Here is a 20,902-nt window from a genome sequence, read left to right as displayed (position 1 = left end):
CATAGGAGGACGTTACATCCTCTTTTGAACTTGAAAGTATAGAAACATTGGGCAACTATTTCAAATTTTGAGTGTAATGTGCTGACATGTAGTGTAATATTGGCAAATTTACCTCAGTAACAAATACAAGATAGCAAATTTGGATTTTCTATCCCTATAAAATAGCCCAACGCTGTTTGAAGGCCCTTTTAAATTAAAATAGCCAGTGGACTAACATTAGTCTCCATTTTGTTCCCCATTTGTGCATCTTCTTCACCTATATCAAAACTTCCTGGAAACTTCAAATTTGAATCAACATGATCCCTATTTTCAAAACAAGAGACAGATATATATGATAGTTAAGTATGTATTTTAGAATCAATCGATGCATACCATAAGACTGCGATTTTGCTTCGTACTGTATCTTGAAGTTTCTAAACACACTCATTTTAGATACTCCTTGGATTTAAATTATGATAAATGAACTTACTCAAGAGCTTACATTGGCAAGTTAATTCGGCAACTCCACTAGTTCGGAAACATCGATGATATTATTTAGAAGATGAAATTATTTAGAAGATGATATTATATAGTAAGGCATTGTTCCTTGTCACAGCTAGGAGAGGGTGGTCCTGACGCTAGCAGTGAGGAGGTCCACCTCTTTCTTCTCGATGCCGAAGGCCGTTTCGAGCACCTGGTCGGGGAGGGGCGGATTGGCCGCGAAGAGGGCGGCGGCGAGCTGCGAGGTGCCCGGGTTCTGGCTGTTAAGGGCGGAGATGGCCAGGGCGGGCTGGTGCATGTCGGGGTTGAGCTGGAAGTGCACTAGGCCACGGGGGAAGACGAAGAGATCGCCTGGGGAGAGGTTCTGCTGGAAGAGGGAGTTGTTGGTGGAGACGAAACCCACCTGGAGCATGCCCTGGGCCAGGAAGAGCACCTCGGTGGCGCGGGGATGCACGTGGGGAGGGTTAAGGCCCTTGGGCTGAAAGTCGATGCGCGCGATGGACAGGCCCTGCGTGTTGAGGCCCGGGAAGTTGGTCGCGAAGGCCAGGTTAACGGCGGAGCCCAGTCCTTTGACCAGGGGTGCCGCGTTACGAAGCAGCGTTGACGTGAAGTCCGAGGGCTGCACGCGGTTGGACGGCTTGCAGGTCAGCCCGTTGAGGGTGAGTGGGCCGCCGTCCGCCACGCAGAAGTCCTGCAGAGGGTCTTCATCGGCGGCACTCACCTCGACTATGAGCAGCGGCGGCGCAGAGGAGGCCAACAGCATCAGCGCGGCCAGAAGCAAGTAGCTGACTGCCATGACTGAGCGACTAGCAAAGAGTACATATTGAAAAGAAGGCACTCGTCGCTGCAATTTATGAACGGCGCCCGAGTTCAAAGATTCTACTATCTGCCACGCCACAAGGACGGGTGAACGCTATCTGAAAGCAACTGGAGTTCGGCTCGGTTCTCCGGTCAGCATCTTACGGCAGCGCTGCCATAAGATGAAAAACCCGTGATCCAAGTTTGAACACAAATGCCATCAATCCCCCATGAAATCTTAGGGTCATTAGGATACTTTCACTCTTCTACAAAGCACCAATTTGGGGTCCCTACAGGCTACAAATATATATATGGCTGGAGCCTTCCTTTACTCTTGTGGAAGAAAATATTTGAAGCACCATAGATCTAAACATATTAGTAGGAACTTGTATGAAACCATACCATACTTGTGTGAAGTTCATGATCCGCACACACGATAACTAGGAGGTGGATTGCACTACTTCATTGTAAACTATACATCTATAAATGCAATCATTTGAACCCAATGATAGTAGTCGAATAGTTAATGTGAGACCCACCCCACCATCACGTCGCGAGCACCTACCAAATTATGTATGTAGATTTCTTCGACTCTCAACCAAGTAGAGCATATGCATTTGTCAAAGGAGGTGGATTGCACGACTTTATTGTAAACTGTATATCTATAAATGTAAACATTTGAACCCAATGATAGTAGTCGATAGTTAATGTGAGACCTACCCCGCCATCACATCACCCACCAATGTTGAATAATAAGACTAGCACATTCTACCTTCTCCACTACACTATATGGGTCTGCTGGGGACCACTGTCCTACCTAAAAACTATAGGACTATCTTTACTCTTGTTTAAGAAAGTGTTTCTACTGACCTGCATCTACATAATCCCTTATGTCAAAATAAAGTCATGCATGATTGTAAGCTAGTGGAGACACAAATCATGCTTGTAGAGCCATATTTAAGTGTGGACACATTGGGCAAGTGAACACAAATCATGTGTTAGTGACTTCATGATGCAACACACTAGATGATCAACTGGGCAAGTGAACACAAATCATGTAGCTTGAGTCTTATAACTATTTTAAGGTTATGAGAAACCCATACTTCAGGCCCAAGGGACGTACGAGTTAAAAGAGAGGACCAGTTTGAAAGAAAGTACAATCTCTCAGCGTAATTTTTCTCATGTGCATGCTTGACAGATAAATGATGCTTTCATTTTCATATATTTATGAGCATAGAAAGACATTTCATTTAATATTTAAAGTATCTTTAAAATCATCAATAGAAGTGCCATGCCACAATCAATCACTACATGCCAACAATCACAACAAAAAAGAAAACTAAAAATATATAACATTGTGATAAAAAGATAATATTATCCAAATACCTTCAAATGAACATGCATTTTTGGTCTTTTTTTAATAAATAAAAAACAATTTTGAGGTAAAATACATAATATAAGGATTGCAGGGATATCTATATCTACTCCTTCTTCATGTGTAACATCTCATGTAACTTATTTGCACTCTACCCATGCCTAAACATAAGGGTCATGTAAATACATAAGAACTTAGTACCACTTTTCTACCATCTAGCCATATGTCCAGTAGATAGAACATACACTGCAGAGGGTCTTCATCAGCGGTACTCACCTGGGCTATGAGGGCGAGGCCAACACCATCAGCGTGGCGAGAAGCAAGTAGCTGACTGCCATGACTGAGAGACTAGCAAAGAGTGAGCAAAGAACTCGTCGCTGCAAGTTCAAAGATTCCACTATCTCCCACGCGACAAGGACGGTGCACGCTCATCGCCCAAGTTCAAAGATTCCACTATCTCCCACGCGACAAGGACGGGAGAACGGGATTGTATTTACTTGATGTATGAGCCATTTACGTATACATAAATGTGAGACCTTCCCCCACCAATGTTGAATAATAAGACTAGCACATTTTCTGGGCGAAGCCAATGAGACACGGATTCCCTGAAGATCAGCTTATTCTGGGTAAGGCCATCAATAGTCAGATGGTTAAGAGACAAGTTACATAGGCATGGCATACACGTAAGTGCAGAATGAGATACCCATACTAGACTATACGAAGGGTAGAGGGAGATCTTCTCCAAACATAATATCCTCACACTGCAGGCTACAAATTGTAATGCCGCATTTCCAAATGTCATATATAAAGTTATACTTATGGATTTCAAAAACCTTATATAATTATTAAAATTTGGTATGATTATACAGATAAAATGAAACAGTGAAAAATAGGTATGTTTATGATAAAAAACCAAAAGTAAGTCCGCTTTAATATACATCACTGTTTTGGAAAATGGTTCATGAAAGTTATTGATTATAGCCACCCTGATAATTTTAGGTACCACATAAGTATATTCTGCTATGTAACTTGAGTCTTACATAGACAATTGTAAGGTTCTACCAAACCTGTAATTTGGACCCAAGGGACGTACGAGCTAAAGAGAGGACTGGTTTATTCTTTCACCCTAGTTTTTCTTATATGCATGCTTGATACATAAATGATGATTTCATTTTCATGTATTTATGAGAATACAAAGACGTTTCATTTAATATCTAAAGTATCTTTAAAATCATCAATATAAGTGCCATGCGACAATCCATCACTACATGCCCACAATCACAACAAACAAATAACTAAAAACATATAACATTGTGACAAAAAGGTAATATTATCTAGATATCTTGAAATGAACATGTATGTTTGGTCTTTTTTCCTAGATAAACCCATGAACTCATTAATCCCCATGAAATCTTAGGGTCATTAGGATACTTTCACTCTTCTACAAAGCATCAATTTGGGGTCCCTACAGGCTACAAATATATATGGCTGCAGCCTTCCTTTACTCTTGTGGAAGAAAATATTTGAAGCACCATAGATCTAAACATATTAGTAGGAACTTGAATGAAACCATACCATACTATGCTTCAAAGATTATGAGACATAAAGCAACATTCATTAGGGAAGAAAATATGATGCCTATAGATATGGTTGATCTTGAGCACATTAGGTATTTGGTGAAGTTCATGATCCGCACACGATAACTAGGAGGTGGATTGCACTACTTTATTGTAAACTATACATCTATAAATGCAAACATTTGAACCCAATGATAGTAGTCGAATAGTTAATGTGAGACGTACCCCACCATCACATCACCCACCAATGTTGAATAATAAGACTAGCACATTCTACCTTCTCCACTACACTATATGGGTCTGGGGACCACTGTCCTACCTAAAAACTATAGGACTATCTTTACTCTTGTTTAAGAAAGTGTTTCTACTGGCCTGCATCTACATAATTCCTTATGTCAAAATAAAGTCATGCATGATTGTAAGCTAGTGGAGACACAAATCATGCTTGTAGAGGCATATTTAAGTGTGGACACATTGGGCAAGTGAACACAAATCATGTGTTAGTGACTTCATGATGCAACACACTAGATGATCAACTGAGCAAGTGAACACAAATCATGTAGCTTGAGTCTTATAACTATTTTAAAGTTCTAAGAAACCTATACTTCAGGCCCAAGGGACGTATGAGCTAAAAGAGAGGACTAGTTTGAAAGAAAGTACAATCTCTCAGCGCAATTTTTCGCATGTGCATGCTTGACAGATAAATGATGCTTTCATTTTCATATATTTATGAGCATAGAAAGACATTTCATTTAATATTTAAAGTATCTTTAAAATCATCAATAGAAGTGCCACGCAACAATCAATCACTACATGCCAAAAATCACAACCAAAAAAAAAACTAAAAATATATAACATTGTGATAAAAAGATAATATTATCCAAATACCTTCAAATGAACATGCATTTTTGGTCTTTTTTAAATTAAAAAAATAATAATTTTGTGGTAAATTACATATAAGGATTGCAGGCAAATATCTATATCTACTCCTTCTTCATGTGTAACATCCCCCAATGTAACTTATTTGCACTCTACCCATGCCTAAACATAAGGGTCATGTAAATACATAAGAACTTAGTACCACTTTTCTATCATCTAGCCATATGTCCAATAGATAGAACATACACTGCAGAGGGGCGGTACTCACCTGGGCTATGAGGGCAACGTAGAGGAGGCCAACACCATCAGCGTGGCGAGAAGCAAGTAGCTGACTGCCATGACTGAGAGACTAGCAAAGAGTGAGCAAAGAACTCGTCTCGCTGCAATTTATGAACGGTGCATGCTCATCGCCCAAGTTCAAAGATTCCACTACGCGACAAGGACGGGAGAACGGGGCAACTCGAGTTCAATTAGGTTCTCCGGTAAGCATCTTACGACACTGCTGTCTTGTTATGTATGTTGAAATGTGTGAGTGGATTGTATTTACTTGATGTATGAGCCATTTATGTATACATAGAGCTTCGTATGTTCTATTTATTGGAACGTAAAGCTATGCATGCTCTATGTATGCATGCACCATAAACCTATACATGCTCTATGTATCCAGACATAGAACTATGTATGCTCTATATGTATGTATGCATAGAGATCTGCATGCTATATATATATGCATAAATGGATCATACATACCTCTATGTATGCTCTATGAATGCATACATAAAGCATACAGAGCTCTATGTATGCATAAATGGAGCATACATAGCTATATGTAGGCTCATGTATGCATACATAGAGCATGCATAGTTCTTAATGCTGCCTCGACTGAAACAAGTAAGGGTGGTTAATGCTGCTTGGATTGAAACAAGTAAGGATGGTTAATGCATTCCTTAAATGATGTAAGAACCTACTTTCTTATATGCATCATGAAATAAAAAAGCATGCGTGCGGTGTACGTAAGAGTTGAATACAAGGAAAGATTTTCAATGGCGAGGCTCTAACTATAGTGTATAGTGTGTACCTATAGTGTATAGTGTGTATGTGTTAGTGTATAGCGTGCTTGCATAAGAGGTATGCTGAAAACCTGAACGAGTACGACTAGAAATAGGTGCATTAATTTTAATATCACACAAGGTTTGCACCAGCCATTTAGGCACACCTCTAGCCTGCTCATTTTCAGCCCTATCCTCATAAATTACATCCTATAAATCTGCATCAGAAATAGGCTGATCTATGATATCGTTTGAAATCTGCATAGGCTGAATATTTGACTCATTAGGACTTACATTTGAATTCCCATCAGAAATAGGCTGATCTATGATATCGTTTGAAATCTCTATAGGCTCAATATTTGACTCATTCGGACTTACATTTGAATTTCCACCTATAAGCAGAGGCAACAACGTATCAAATACATCCCGTGAGCTCACACCTGTCTCTTTGGTACATGATAACAAAGACTGCACAGCATCTTCTACAAAAACATCTCGACTAATCAAGATACGCTTTGATTGCGGATGATACAATCTGTAACCCTTGCTCTCAGCACTGTAACCAACAAAAATGCATTTGACAGCCTTATCATCCAATTTTCTACGTTGTTGCACAGGCACTAAAGCATAGGCCAAGCAACCAAATACATGAAGTGACCAATAGAAGGCTTCCTGCCATGCCAAGCTTCATATGGAGTAACAGACTACAAGGCCTTAGTGGGACACCTGTTGAGTACATATGCAGCACACATGACAGCCTCAAGCCAAAACGCATGTAGGAAAGCTTGGCTCTTGACCATACATCGTGCCATCTCCATAAGTGACCTGTTTTTCCTCTCAGCAACACCATTTTGCTGAGGGGTATACGGCACTGTACATTGGTGTGTTATCCCATGACTAGCCAGAAATGCATCAAACTCTTTAGACATGTACTCCCCCCCTGATCAGAACGGAGGGTGCCCATAGTACAATTGGATACATTTTCAACCATAAGCAAAAACTGTTTGAAGCACAAAAACACTTCGGACTTTGCCTTCAGTGGATATACCCATGCATGCCTTGAGTAATCATCAATGAAAGTCACGAAGTACAAGTGTTTACTAAATGACGGAGTTTGCATAGGCCCACATACATCACTATGTACAAGTTGCAATTTGCGAGTGGCCTGCATAGAACCATCCTTTGGAAACGCAGAACGCTGCATTTTACCCAAAATACAGTCTTCACAAATACGTTTCAATGGTGCCTCAAGAGGGGGCAATGAAGCAACCATATCAAATTTCTGCAAACGCAACAAACTAGCAAAGTTCAGATGACCAAAACGAGCATGCCATAGTTTTGCATCTGAAACTGCCTTTTCATTAGAAACTGCATTTGCTGAATCTTCCACACACTTGTCATAAGAATTGAGCCTATACAGCCCACGAAACAAGGTGCCAGATGTAATAATCGTATAACCAGAAGTCAAATCATGAACAGTACATCTGTCATCCACAAATTTGACTACAAGTCCAAGTCTAGCAAGCGCAGAGACAGACAATAGATTCTTCTTTATCCCTGGCACATACAAAGCATCTGAAAGTGTGAAAGCGCTGCCATTTGCAGCAGTAAGCATAATTTTCCCAACGCCCTTCACTGGGTAAGAAGCATTATTGTCACATGTGACAGTATTCCCATTAGGGACAGCCTCAAGACAAGTGAACATATGACGATGTGAGGTAATGTGCTTTGTAGCACCACTGTCAAAATACCATACATCAGAGTCAACAGAAATTGCCAAACATGCATCATGTACAGATGGGTCAAACTGGCAATACATGCTAAACGCACATTCTGTATCCTGCACAACATTTACAGAATCTGCATTTGTAGAAGTATCCGCTATTGTGGCTGCATTTGACCTCTTTCTTCTTTGCCTCTTTAGCCTTTAGCTTAGGGCAATTCTTAATGACATGATCAGTTGCCTTACAATAGTTGCACCTGATCTTTTTCTTGCCTTTATCAAGAGCCTTCTCAGACCTATTGTTGCTACCTGTGGAAGGAGAAGAAGTTGCAGACCTACTAATAGGAGAAGAAATAGTGGAAGGGGCTGCCTTACCACTTCTTCTTTGGGGCAGCAACAAATGCCTGATCAACTGCATGCTGCCTAGCCCTGTTTTACTTGGACTGTGCTTCTTGCAAGAGCTTGTTAACTAAAGTATCATGCTTGACAACATCAGTAACAAGTCTCCACGTGGAAGCAAAAGTCTGATATGACTCAAGTAAAGCATCAAGAACAGTCTGCACAAGAGAATGATCAGGAATAATCTCACGTGCAGAAATCAACTATTCCTTGAGATCTTTAATATCAGCAAGAAAAACATTCATGTCATATCTTCCTGCATAATCTTCGATTCTAGCTCTTTACGCAGGTAAGAGATTTTTGCCTCGTTACGACCTGCATACAAACCAGCTAGAATATCCCAAGCTTGTTTTGCTGTTTTAGCTGAACGAATATGTGGAGTGATGTTATGTTTGACAGAAAGTGCAATCAAGGCATGAGCCTGCGCATCTTTACCATCCCAACGAGCTTGTTCAGCAGTGGGTAAAACAACAGCAACAGTAGAGCTACTAGAACTTGCAACATCCTCAACAGATCCTACATCCACAGAACCTGGACGTACATCCATACCCTGCACAATGTTCCACACTCCTTTTGCAACCAAAACATGCTGCATCATGTATGCCCAAAGTGGGTAGTTGCTGTCTCCATCCAATTTGTCATCAGCGGGACAACATGCGAAATACATCATTACTGTTATCAGCCATAGCCACTGACTGAAACTGATGCAAAAGCTACCTGTAATGAAGCAAAGACTGAACAGAAAACAACTCGTGCTATGTAGCACGGTCCACAACAATAGAATACGTGTGCCTGTTATGCAGAAAACTGCACTGTTGAAATTTCTACACAGAATGATGAAAACACCTGTACAGAACTTGTAATGCAAAAACGGAGCCCGAAATGACCTCAGATGCACAGTATAGGGACTTGTAAGCGGTCGTGAAAGCTCACCTCAATCGGAGAACGTGAGTCGGAGGGTGCTAGTAGCAGCGTAGCCCTGGGAGCTGATGCCTGCTCTGATACCAATTGTTGGAATTAGGGTTGCAGGAAAGCACACAAAGCTTGGAGAAGAAGAAGCAAGAATGCACACAACACACAGTGTATTAGATTGTGTCAATGTACAAAGATAAGTTAGTCCTAGAATGATGGGCGTATTTACAAGCCGGGGAAAAAAACCTCCTAAAGAGGAAAAAAAGTACCCCGGTGGTCCTAAGTGTGTTCACACACATCACTGCCTATATATATGGTAACAGTGCTTAGGGTCATTTACTTGTGGGATTAGGGAACATGGGCCTTGAGACTATACAAGGCATGTGCTCTAGGACTATCGTAACCTTTTGATACCTTTTGAACCTTTGACCTTTGGATACATATCTTTTCAGCCATTCCTTAGTATTAATTGCTCAAGCTTTCCCTAATCCAAGCTAATTAGGCTAATTCATGCGACTAACCTAGATGTTACTTTCTTTCATTGGTATCTGAGCTCTAGGCTTAGATCTTAATGCTTTGATTAGGAGATTAATAATTTTTGGATTACTCTTAACTTAGTTTTTGAAAATGCATTTTCTTGATCATGATTAGTGTTAATAATTTTCTTGATCATGATTAGTGTTAATAATTTTCTTGATCATGATTAGTGGTGTTAATCATTTTTAGAATTGAGTTTTACACAGTTTTCAGATTTGCTATTCTCTAGTTTTGAGAAGATTAGCAATCAAACTTAAATTTGTATTAATGACTGTTTTTTCAGAACCTTGATCCACTTCAGTGTTTGATTTCTTGAAGTTCTTGATCTTCTTGATCTTGATTTCTTGATTTTCAAAATTAGGGTTTGTAGAGAATTCTAGTAACAAATATTTAGTGATTTTCTTGCATTATCTTGCTTAGCGAGCGTATAGTTTCAAATATCAATCCTTAAAGCCCTTATTTCTTCAAGATCAAACCCTAGATTCTTAAATCTTGGAGTTCTTGGAGACGCATTGCAAGAAAAGGACTGATGTGTAGAAAATCAAGGTTGCTGTGTAGAGTTTTTAGATTATTGTGAAGAATATTCAGATTGCTGTGCAGAGTTCTCAGATTACTGTTGCAGAGTTGCAAAGTGCTGTGTAGAGAGTATTTATTGTAATTCTGAACAGATTTTAGTGCATTTCAAGATTAATGAAGTTTTCAATAAATCTTGGAGGAGTAAGTGCACAAACTTTAACTTCATTTCATGTTTCTTGAATATTGTGCAACTATGGCTTGCTCAACAAGCAACAAATTGATAGACATTAATACTTGGTGAAAGATTAAGTGAATCTTGACAACTTTTGACAAAGATTATATAACAATTGCAATGAAATTGTGAAAGCTTCAAGAGCTATAAATTACAGAGAACAACAATGAAACGATGTAGCTCTTGAGCAAGAAAATGTGTAGAAACTGTTAAATCTTTTCAGATTCGTGCAAAAGAAAGGTCTTATCATAGATTAGTGTTAATATTTCAAAGACTAATGTTAAACACACTTCTACAACAAATATTGATCAAGCTATACTAATTTTGATGAAAGGAGGACAAGATTATCAAGCAAAACAATTTCATGGTTTGTTGGAATGCAAGTAAGATTGACAGTTTGATGCAAAAGTTGATGTATGCATGACATAATGACTTAAATCCATGTAAAAAATGATGCATACTAGGCAAGCAATGATGAATGTATTCCATGTGAGATGGATTCTTGCTGCAACTGTTTGTTGTTAATCAAGAAAGCCTCACTGGGAGTTGAACCCAGACCATTGGCACTAGCCAATATTCTCCGTACACCATAAGGCTTGAGTTGTGTTGGGTTGTTGGGAGAGACTACCAACAATTGATTGGTTGGCAGCCTTCAAGGATTTACAACTCGAGTTGTGTTGGGCTATTGGGAGAGACTACCAACAATTGATTGGTTGGCAGCCTTCAAGGACTTACAACTCGAGTTGTGTTGGGCTATTGGGAGAGACTACCAACCATTGATCGGTTGGTAGCCTTCAAGGATTTACAGCAAGTTGGGCAGCATAGGAGGGGTCTTCTAACCTAGCTGGCCAAGGGAGCATTAGAAGGTCTTGACAACAGCAGCAACAAGCTTACACATTTTCTTCATTGAGCTATAACAGCCCTTAGACAGTGGTTTGCAAGACAATTTCCATGTATGCTTGAAAAATATTGATGATCAAAGGCAAACAATTGGTAGCACATTGAGCTATAGCAGCTCTCGGTTAGTGGTTTGCAAGACAATTTCCAAGTATGCTTGCAAAAGATTGATGATAAAAGGCAAACAATTGGTAGCACATGTGCTCTAGCAACAAACAAAAGTCACATTATTTAGAATTTGTACATGAAGACTCCAAAACATATTTATGTCCTTCCTTGTCTCACAAGCTAACTGTTAAAAGGAAAAGATACCATAAACTAATACTAAAAAAAGTGAGAAAAGCCTATGTAGAAATAGAGGTCTCATTCTTAGAAGCTGAAGCCAAAACAAGCTTTGGCTGCACTCCTCCAAGCTTGTAAGTGCCATCAAGAGCATTGGGAAGCCCTAGCGTCTTCAGTGCAATATGGGCTGCCTTCTGATCAGAAACCATCATATCTCCAAACCTCTTCAGTGCATTAGCACAGGCAACGTTTTGATCACTTGAGAGCACAGGTAAGGCCATCAACGTTGGTATTCAACATTCACGGTTTGCAGCATAAGCGTCTCATCAGTAACAAGCACCGCACATGCATTTTGATGACTTAAGAGCAGAGAGGTAAGGCGGCCATCAGAGTTGGTATTCAACATTCACTGTTTGCATCATAAGCGTCTCAGAGCAAGTGCTTCAGAGCAAGCAGCTCACAGGCATTTTAGCGTGAAGCAAGTTTCATAGAAGCAAGTGCAGAGACGCGTTAATCTCGCCAGTGAGAAGAGAGTGCATAATTCTTCGTTTCATCTCAGCTCAGCAAAGATTGGAGGTTTTCGTTTCACCTCAGGCCTTGTTTTGTCTCAGCTCATCAGCAAAGAAAAATGCTTGTTGACCAACCCTTGGCGCAATGCTAAGGATTCGCTTTACTTAAATCTTAGGCTTTCGTTTCGTCTCAGCTCAACAACGGAAAGCAATTGTTGTTAAGGAAAAGAAGAAGCAACAATTGTTTTGCTAAAGGAAAAGAAGAAGAAGAGAGCTTTGCTATACAGAGCATAAATCATTAACCAAAGAGCTCTCATCTCATTACCAGAATTGGCTGATAAAGAAGCTCAAGGTGAAAAGAAGCCACCAACCTGATCTCAAGTGAAGTGAGGTTTTTTTTAGGGTTCTTATTTTTTCACACCTTCTTTAATTAGTCCACATCCACACCTCGTCTAATGCTTTCACACTCCCTTGTCCCATATGCCTTTACCCATTTTTTTAACCTTAGACCACACTTTCTTTGATCTCCCTCTTATAAATAATTCCCTTCTCACATTACCTTGCTACCTTGTCATATTTTTTTCATTTACATTCATGGTACATACATACTGTTGCATGACGAGTGGTGATCAATGCAAGGATGCAACACAAAGATGCAAGCAGGAAAACAAGTGACATTCTTATTTAGGGCTCTTGTAAAGAGTTCCAAGTTGTAGATGAGTGTGGGAGTGGGCTTGAGAATAATCCCACATGCGAAGTTTTGGGAGTTTTAGAGTTTTTGTATAAAAAGTGGCTCATTTGAGGGCTTATGGACACATTGGGCTAAACTCATGTTTGAGCTCTCTTGAGACTAGCTCTCCCTCTTTTTTTCATAGAGGTGCAAGCTCTTCTCTCTCCCCATCTACATTATTGTATGAGCAATGTTCTTTTTTTAATTCAATGCAATGAGATGATGTTTGTCTCTCTTCTCATGTCTATTCTCTAGTGTGCATGTTTCTTTGTCGATAGCTTCAAGGTTTGTGTGCATGCTAGGGAAGTAAGTGCTTGAGAATGAAGTATGCTTTGAGCTTGTGTATACATTAGCTTAGCTTTCTTCTTATATTGGATGCATGAATGAGTGGGATGATGAGTGAATGAGTTGTGGCAAGATTGAGCTTGACAATGTGTGTGTTAAGTCTATGTCAAGGTAGTGGTGTTCTTAGCATTCTCTCCATTTGTGGATAAGCTTTTGTGCACCGGTACGGGTTGAATCCCTAGCTCCGAAAGGGATGCAAATCCCATTGGATTGAGCTACACGTGGATCATGCTACTCTTGCTATAAGTGAGAGAGTTTTCCGTCTCTCCATTGGCGCCGCTGTCGGGGAGAAGACTCAAAACCGGTTGAGAAGCTTGCATTACTACCACTATTTCTTTTTGTTTTTAGGTTTAGGATTAACATGAGTGTGGAATTTCGGAGCTAGTGATTAGAAGAGAAAAAGTAGATTAGTACTTACTTGTGCGGTTGAGATCTACTCCCGCTAATGTTTTCTCACTCATGTATATGCTTTCCATGGTTGTTTTCATCGTTGTGTTCATTTTTTGTTCATAGATTAGAAACGAAAATCTGAATAATACATTAAGCTCAATGCATTATGTGTGAGCTTATGTATTATGCATTAAACTTGTGCTTAATGTATTAATGCGTTATGGCTTAAGCTTAATGCATTATGCAATAATGCAATAGATTAATGCTTAATGCAATATTAGCCGGCTGCATCTAAGGCCGTGGACGACTGGCTATAGCAAGAGGCGAAGGCAGTGGCCGGCAGCAGAGGCGGTGACGGCAAGGAGGTGAAAAAATAAAAATAAAAAGCCACCTGGCCGCTGAAGGGCTGCGTGGAGGCGACTGGCAGAGCAGCTGGCGGAAGAAGGTGAAGCCAAGGCCGCCGACGGTGGGAGAAAGAGAAGAAGTCAGGCGAGGAGGGCCGATGGGCTTGGGCTTCTCAACGGCTACGTCCGTAGCAGCAGGGGCTACCACCTCGGCCGCACGGACGTAGAGACGAAAGGGAGCTGCAGAAGGCGAGTAGAGGCCGGGCGAAGGCTGTGAAGGAAGCGAGGAGCTGAGGAAGCGACTGGAGATAAGGTGGGGCTGCAGGCGAGGAGGCACGTGAAGGAAATCCGGGAACGGCGCACGATCCGGAGGCGACCAAAAGATAAGGTTAGTACTTTTTTTTATTTTTTATTTTTTATTTTTTTGTTAATTTTCATGTTTTTGCATTTTTTTTAAAAAATAATAAAAATAAATTAGAAAAAAACAATAAAACAATAAAAATAATTTAAAAAAAAGAGAAAAGAAATTTTTTTTTTGTAATTTTAGTTCACATTTTTTGCATATTCTGTAATTTTTTATTTTTTTAAAATTTCTATAATTTTTTGCATAACTAGTGTAACTTGCATTTCTTTAATTTTTTTTTGTAATTTTATGCATAATTAGTATTTTTGTGTAATTAGTAAAAAAATAAAAATAAAAAAAAATTATGTGTTTTATTTTGAGTCCATATTTTTTGCATAATTTGTATTTTTTTAAATTTTCTCTATTTTTTTTTTGCATAATTAGTGTAACTTGCATTTTTTTAAATTTTTGTAATTTTGTGCATAATTTTTGTATAATTAGTAAGAAATAAATAAAAAAATAAAAAAATAAAAAATAATATAGATAGTTACACACATATTCATGTTAGTTGCATTTAGTGGTTAGGTAGGGTTTAAAAATATATATATATATATATATATACATAAATATATATATATATACATAAATATATATATATATATATATATTTAAAAAAAACCTTAAAATTTGACCTTATGCACTTGCGGTCGGGACGTCATATAGACACTGCCATAGGGCCTAGGGTACCTTTTAGAGTACCTACGCAGGAAAGTGGGACCCAATCGGTAGGAAATTTGGCAGATATTGCTGAAACCTTTTCCGAATCCCAATCTGATACCCTTTCCAGAACAACTAGCTCATTGTCCATGGACAATCAAATAGTCATCCCTTAGCCCCAAATAGGACACCCACAAGATCTTTTAATCCATTTGAAGCCGACACCATGGGGTTACCACTCAATGTGAGACTTCAATATGTCTACACGAATGCTCAAGGAGCTGAGATCTTTAGGGATCCACAACAACGATATCTTGTTAAGATCGCAGACTTTTTCTCAGAATTTGATAGAGCACCTCTAGTCAATGACCAGGGTAACATGTACATGGGTGGAGATGGTGTTCGCCTACGAAGTCACCTATCATCCAGAGAATGTAGACAAATTAGGGGAGCTCTCCACCAAAAGTGAGTTCTTAGACTTATCAAAGCTTTCCAGAGTAAGGGAGTCTAGAGATGATTGGCTCATTGAGCCGGACATGCCTGGACCATCCAATGCCCAGTCCTCAAAGCCATCCATAGATGATTTACTTCTTGTAGATCTAAATTTGGAAAGGGATAGGAAAGGCAAGAGCAAAATGGATCAGGGGGTTGAGAACCAATGGGAGTTTGTACGACAAATTCCAGTGACAAAGGTCTTACAGGATGACCCACTTCAAGAGGTCTATAAGGACTCTTTAGAAGGATATTATGCCACAACTAGATTGCCAGAGCTAGATCTTCCTCTAGCACTTGTGGTGGTAGTCGAGAAGCTTGCAGAATACAAGAACCCAATCGTTGATAAATGGGCCAATGAATACCGAACCTTAGATTGGAAGGAGATTTGGGAGCTCACGTGGAAAGGACAACCATTATTCATGGAAGTGTTCTCAACAAATACAGCTAAACCAGGAGAGACAGCCTTTCTTGAAGAAACTGTCGCTTCTCTCCTACGAGAGTTCATTAGAGAGGGACCCTCAACATCAAAGTGGACCACTGCAAGTAGCCGAACTCTAGCACCAAGATATTATCCTACACCAAAAGTGCGACCACAGATCACACCACAACAACGTTTCTCTCACTATGACAATCGGAGGGTAGGGGAGCCAACTCGGCCTCCCATAAATGCACCTCCTGAAATGCGGGTAACAAGATCTTTGGAGGGGGTTGGTGAGGCAGGTAATAGGGGGTTGGTGAGGCAGGTAATAGGGGACCCACACCAATTTGGGATGCATGTGGACCATCTCACCAAAGAGAGGAACAATTCCCACTGAGAGTGAGAGGCCGTAGGCCCTATGATGAATATTCAAGACAAGTAAGGCCATCAACTCTTCAAAAACTGGTAAAGAAGTACGAAGGGTCGAGAGATCCATATGACCATGAAGCAGCATTTAGGCAAGCAGTTTGAGTTGAGCAAGTGACTGACAAGCATATGCAAATTGAAGGAGTTCGAGCTGAGCAAGTGACTAACAAGCATACGCAAATTGAAGGATTTGGGCTCACTCTTAAGGGAAAGGCCCTTGCTTGGTTTCAGGCACTAGAGGCTTCAGACAAATCTTCTTTACGAGTTCTCGAAGAGAGATTCATTGCTGCTTTTTCCTTGATGGAGAATCAACATGACACGGTAGCAAATATCTACTCTTTCAAGCAAGGCGAGATTGAGAGTGTTAGAGATTGTGTAAATAGGATGAAGCAGTACATTAATCATTGCCTAGAAGATGAGAAGCCCACCCAGAGTCGATTAATTTCTCTCTTCTTAAAAGGACTCAAAAATTCAACACTGCATACACATCTCTATGCAAAGAAGCATGCAAATTTCATTGAGTGTTGCCATGATGCTATGGATTTCATAGATAACTTCAAATTCCAAGATGGTTCTGGCCCTGAGGTGCAACCTAGGGATCAGTGGGGTGATGACCAAAGTTCAGGGTCTAGTGCGCTAGTAAATCCAGACCAGATAGCTAACCTAGTACTAAGGAGATTGGGATAGACCTATCGCCCACCCATGCACCCACAACAACAGCAGCAGCGAATGAGGAGTGTACTACCTACAGGTCCTCATCTTTGTGGAGCATGTGGCGGTAACCATAAAACCAAAGAATGTAATACCTTTTCTCCTCTAGTCACAAACTAGCCCACAAAGAAGTGGTGCCAGGCCTGTGCTTGGAACGTTACCCACACCACACAGGAATGTACTCGCATTGCAAGAATGAGACAGGAGCGTGAGCAGCAAAGGGGTGGAGTGACTCCACAAATGCATCAACAGTATACTAATTTTGAACGTCAGCCACCGATGGCACAAGAGCAAGCACGACCTGTTCTTGGAGCTCAACCTCCTGCTACTACGATAATTCAAATATGTGTAGAGACTTGGTAAACTCAGGCTATGTGGAGGAGGAATATGCATCATATTCATCCAAGGAAAGTCTCTTTGAAAGTCCCGCATATCCAAGCCAAGCACTGGAGGCTCAACCAGGGGAACAAAATTCTTTGATGTTGCTAGGCGGCTACCAACCTAGGACTCCAGGCCCCTCAGGTCATTGGCAGTAAAGGAAAGTAGAAGCCAAACTAATGGGACCCTGTTATGAGTGCGGAGAACCCCATTGGGCTCGTGATTGTCCACATCGCTCAAGGCAAGCAGCTCGATCCAATACAACAATACCACAGTTTCCACCAATTGAAAGATATTGTCTAGGGTGTTGTGTAGAACACTTCCCAAAGGATTGTTTTTTGCTGAAACCACATGAGGAAGGCACCTCTCAACCAAAGGTCTCACTCAACCTTGTAGGGGCAGTTCCATCGCCACCTTCATCAGAGAATGAGGATGTCGTGCCACTTAGAGTCATGACTAGATCATAGACACGAAATGCCGAAATGCAGACTGATGAGACACCTCGAACTAGGGATGCAAAGGCAAATCTAGTGGACAAGACCCTACATAGACAGCTCCTAAATGGTCTGAATCCATCTTAGAAATTTTGACAAGTGGGCAGATACAACTAGCGGGTCCTAATGTGGACCTATGGCGACCATTCAAGTTAATCTCAGGGAGATTATATCGTCAGGGTAATGATGGAGTGTTGCGGCTTATACCTAACCCTGACCAATATGAGGAGATCTTGGAATGGGCACATGCGGGTATCGGTGGAATCCATGCATCAGCTACTACTTGTATGCGACGTATATCTCAGGATGGGCAATGGTGGCCTACCATGCATGCGGATGCTGAAAAATTTGTTTGCAACTGTGCTTCATGTCAAATTCAACAGCCAATTCATAATGTCACATTATTCCAAATTTCAACTACACCAAGTTGGAGTAAGTATATTGTGGACTATCTTCAGCATGGTCATACTCATCAAAAAATTCCTAAATATCAAAAGCATGCTATTGAAGTTGAAGCGACAAACTATATGCTGATAGAGGGCCAACTCTACAAGAGGGGCAAGGATGGCAACTTACGCATGTGTGTATGTGAAGCTGACTACTTGAAAATCTTGACTCATGCACATGCAAGTGTTGGGGGTGGACACTTTTCGGGCAATACCACAGCTAAGTTGATTAGGTGGTTTGGACTTTGGTGGCCAACCTTACAAATGGATGCCGAAGAATATGTAAAACGTTCTGACGATTGTCAAAGGACCAAACCTCCCATCACAAAGGACAATATGCCATTGCGGCCTATGTTAAGCACATGTGCTTTTGCAAAATGGGGTATTGATTTTGTCGGTCCCATTAAACCTCCAGCTCGTCACACGCATGCCGAATATATTATAGTCACAACTGACTATTTGACCAAATGGGTAGAGGCAAAGGCTACAGTTAAAAATGATGCCAGAATCGAGACATGACGTGTCTACAGCCATGTGGAATGCTTGGTAGGACTTGGGGTTGTCTTAGCACCTTGGGGCCGATGCCTTGGTTTCCATGGGGTGAACACAGATGTCTAAAAGGCTAAGAAAGACCTTCAAGGACTCTATCGCCTTGATAGATGTTGGTAGGAATCTGGGGTACATTATGGGCCCTCGAGATGGATGCCCTCATCTTCATGGGGTACTCCTTATGTCAAAAAGAAAGAAAAGGGTCTGTCTCCCTTGAGATACTTAGCGGCCTTTAGATTCTCTTGGCGGAGGTCTCTTGGCCATTGCTTGGGTCTCATTGGGATGGAACCTTCCTCTTTATTCATCTTTTACACACACACCAAAAAAAAGAAGAAGAAGAAAAAGAAGAAAAAAATAGAAAATAGAAAATAGAAAAAAAAAGAGGTCCAATCACCATTGCTCATATTTAGGAGTCAGGTTGCCACTTAGGAATAACTTAAACACTTGTAGGACAATGAGACTGCGGTCATAACCTGTGGTGTGCAAGCACACTTGCCTTTGCATAGCACTATCTACCACTTAGTCTCACTTTGACTAGTCTTTACTCACCTCTTTTAGCACTCTTTAGAACTCTAATCAGCCTTTCACTTGTATGCTCACGTGTGAGATTGTCATTGCTATTTTTTTTTTCAATAAAAGGCTTTACTTGTATCCATTGTTTTTTGCAGTTTTTGCTTCTACCGCGCTCGAGGACGTGTGCAAAATAGGAAGGGGGGAGTGTTGCGTGACGACTGGTGATCGATGCAAGGATGCAACACAAAGATGCAAGCAGGAAAACAAGTGACATTCTTATTTAGGGCTCTTGTAAAGAGTTCCAAGTTGTAGATGAGTGTGGGAGTGGGCTTGAGAATAATCCCACATGCGAAATTTTGGGAGTTTTAGAGTTTTTGTATAAAAAGTGGCTCATTTGAGAGCTTATGGACACATTGGGCTAAACTCATGTTTGAGCTCTCTTGAGACTAGCTCTCCCTCTTTTTTTCATAGAGGTGCAAGCTCTTCTCTCTCCCCATCTACATTATTGTATGAGCAATGTTCTTTTTTTAATTCAATGCAATGAGATGATGTTTGTCTCTCTTCTCATGTCTATTCTCTAGTGTGCATGTTTCTTTGTTGATAGCTTCAAGGTTTGTGTGCATGCTAGGGAAGTAAGTGCTTGAGAATGAAGTATGCTTTGAGCTTGTGTATACATTAGCTTAGCTTTCTTCTTGTATTGGATGCATGAATGAGTGGGATGATGAGTGAATGAGTTGTGGCAAGATTGAGCTTGACAATGTGTGTGTTAAGTCTATGTCAAGGTAGTGGTGTTCTTAGCATTCTCTCCATTTGTGGATAAGCTTTTGTGCACCGGTACGGGTTGAATCCCTAGCTCCGAAAGGGATGCAAATCCCATTGGATTGAGCTACACGTGGATCATGCTACTCTTGCTACAAGTGAGAGAGTTTTCCGTCTCTCCATATACCTTGCTACCTTGTCTTATTTTTTTCATTTACATTATACTCATGGTACATACATACACTCCTTGAGAGATATGGGCATGCATGGAGATTGATGGGGTTGTTTCTTACATGTGAGTTTACTTTCAGGGTTTGTTGGGGCATATTTGTGTGCGTAAGTGCTTTGTGAATCTTACTCACATGCCTTGGAATTCATTGATAATTTGTTTCGTGATTCATACACTTGTCATTTGTGGAGTGTGTTCACATGTTTTTGGGATTGTTGGGGCTTGTTCACATGTTCTTTTAACGCATTGTGAGACTTGTTCACACATGAGTCCTTTTGTGTGAGATGTTCGCTCGCTCTAATCTTTCATTGGATATTGTTCACATGCTTAGGGCTTTTATGGGGCGTGTTCACATGCATTAGCACATTGTGGGCTTTATTCTTTTCACACATATTGGCACTTAATTTGGGTGCATTCACATACGGTGTGAGTTCATTGTGCATTGTAGCC

The 20,902-nt window shown here is 40.5% G+C and overlaps 1 pseudogene across 1 annotated transcript; it reads right to left on the bottom strand.

Moving 5' to 3' along the window:
- Nucleotides 1–426: 426 nt before the first annotated feature.
- LOC147613645 (germin-like protein 8-2 pseudogene) lies at nt 427–1,299 on the bottom strand (annotated as a pseudogene). The gene has a single exon (XR_015263245.1). The product of XR_015263245.1 is annotated as a germin-like protein 8-2 pseudogene (transcript).
- Between the last annotated feature and the right edge of the window lie 19,603 nt (nt 1,300–20,902).

The sequence above is a fragment of the Cibotium barometz genome, chromosome 43 (assembly GCF_041138505.1).
Source record: "Cibotium barometz isolate CiBa-2024 chromosome 43, ASM4113850v1, whole genome shotgun sequence".
NCBI classification, from domain to species: Eukaryota; Viridiplantae; Streptophyta; class Polypodiopsida; order Cyatheales; family Cibotiaceae; genus Cibotium; species Cibotium barometz.
The sequence above is the reverse complement of the archived record's forward strand: the minus strand, read 5'-3'. Positions and strand labels throughout refer to the sequence as shown.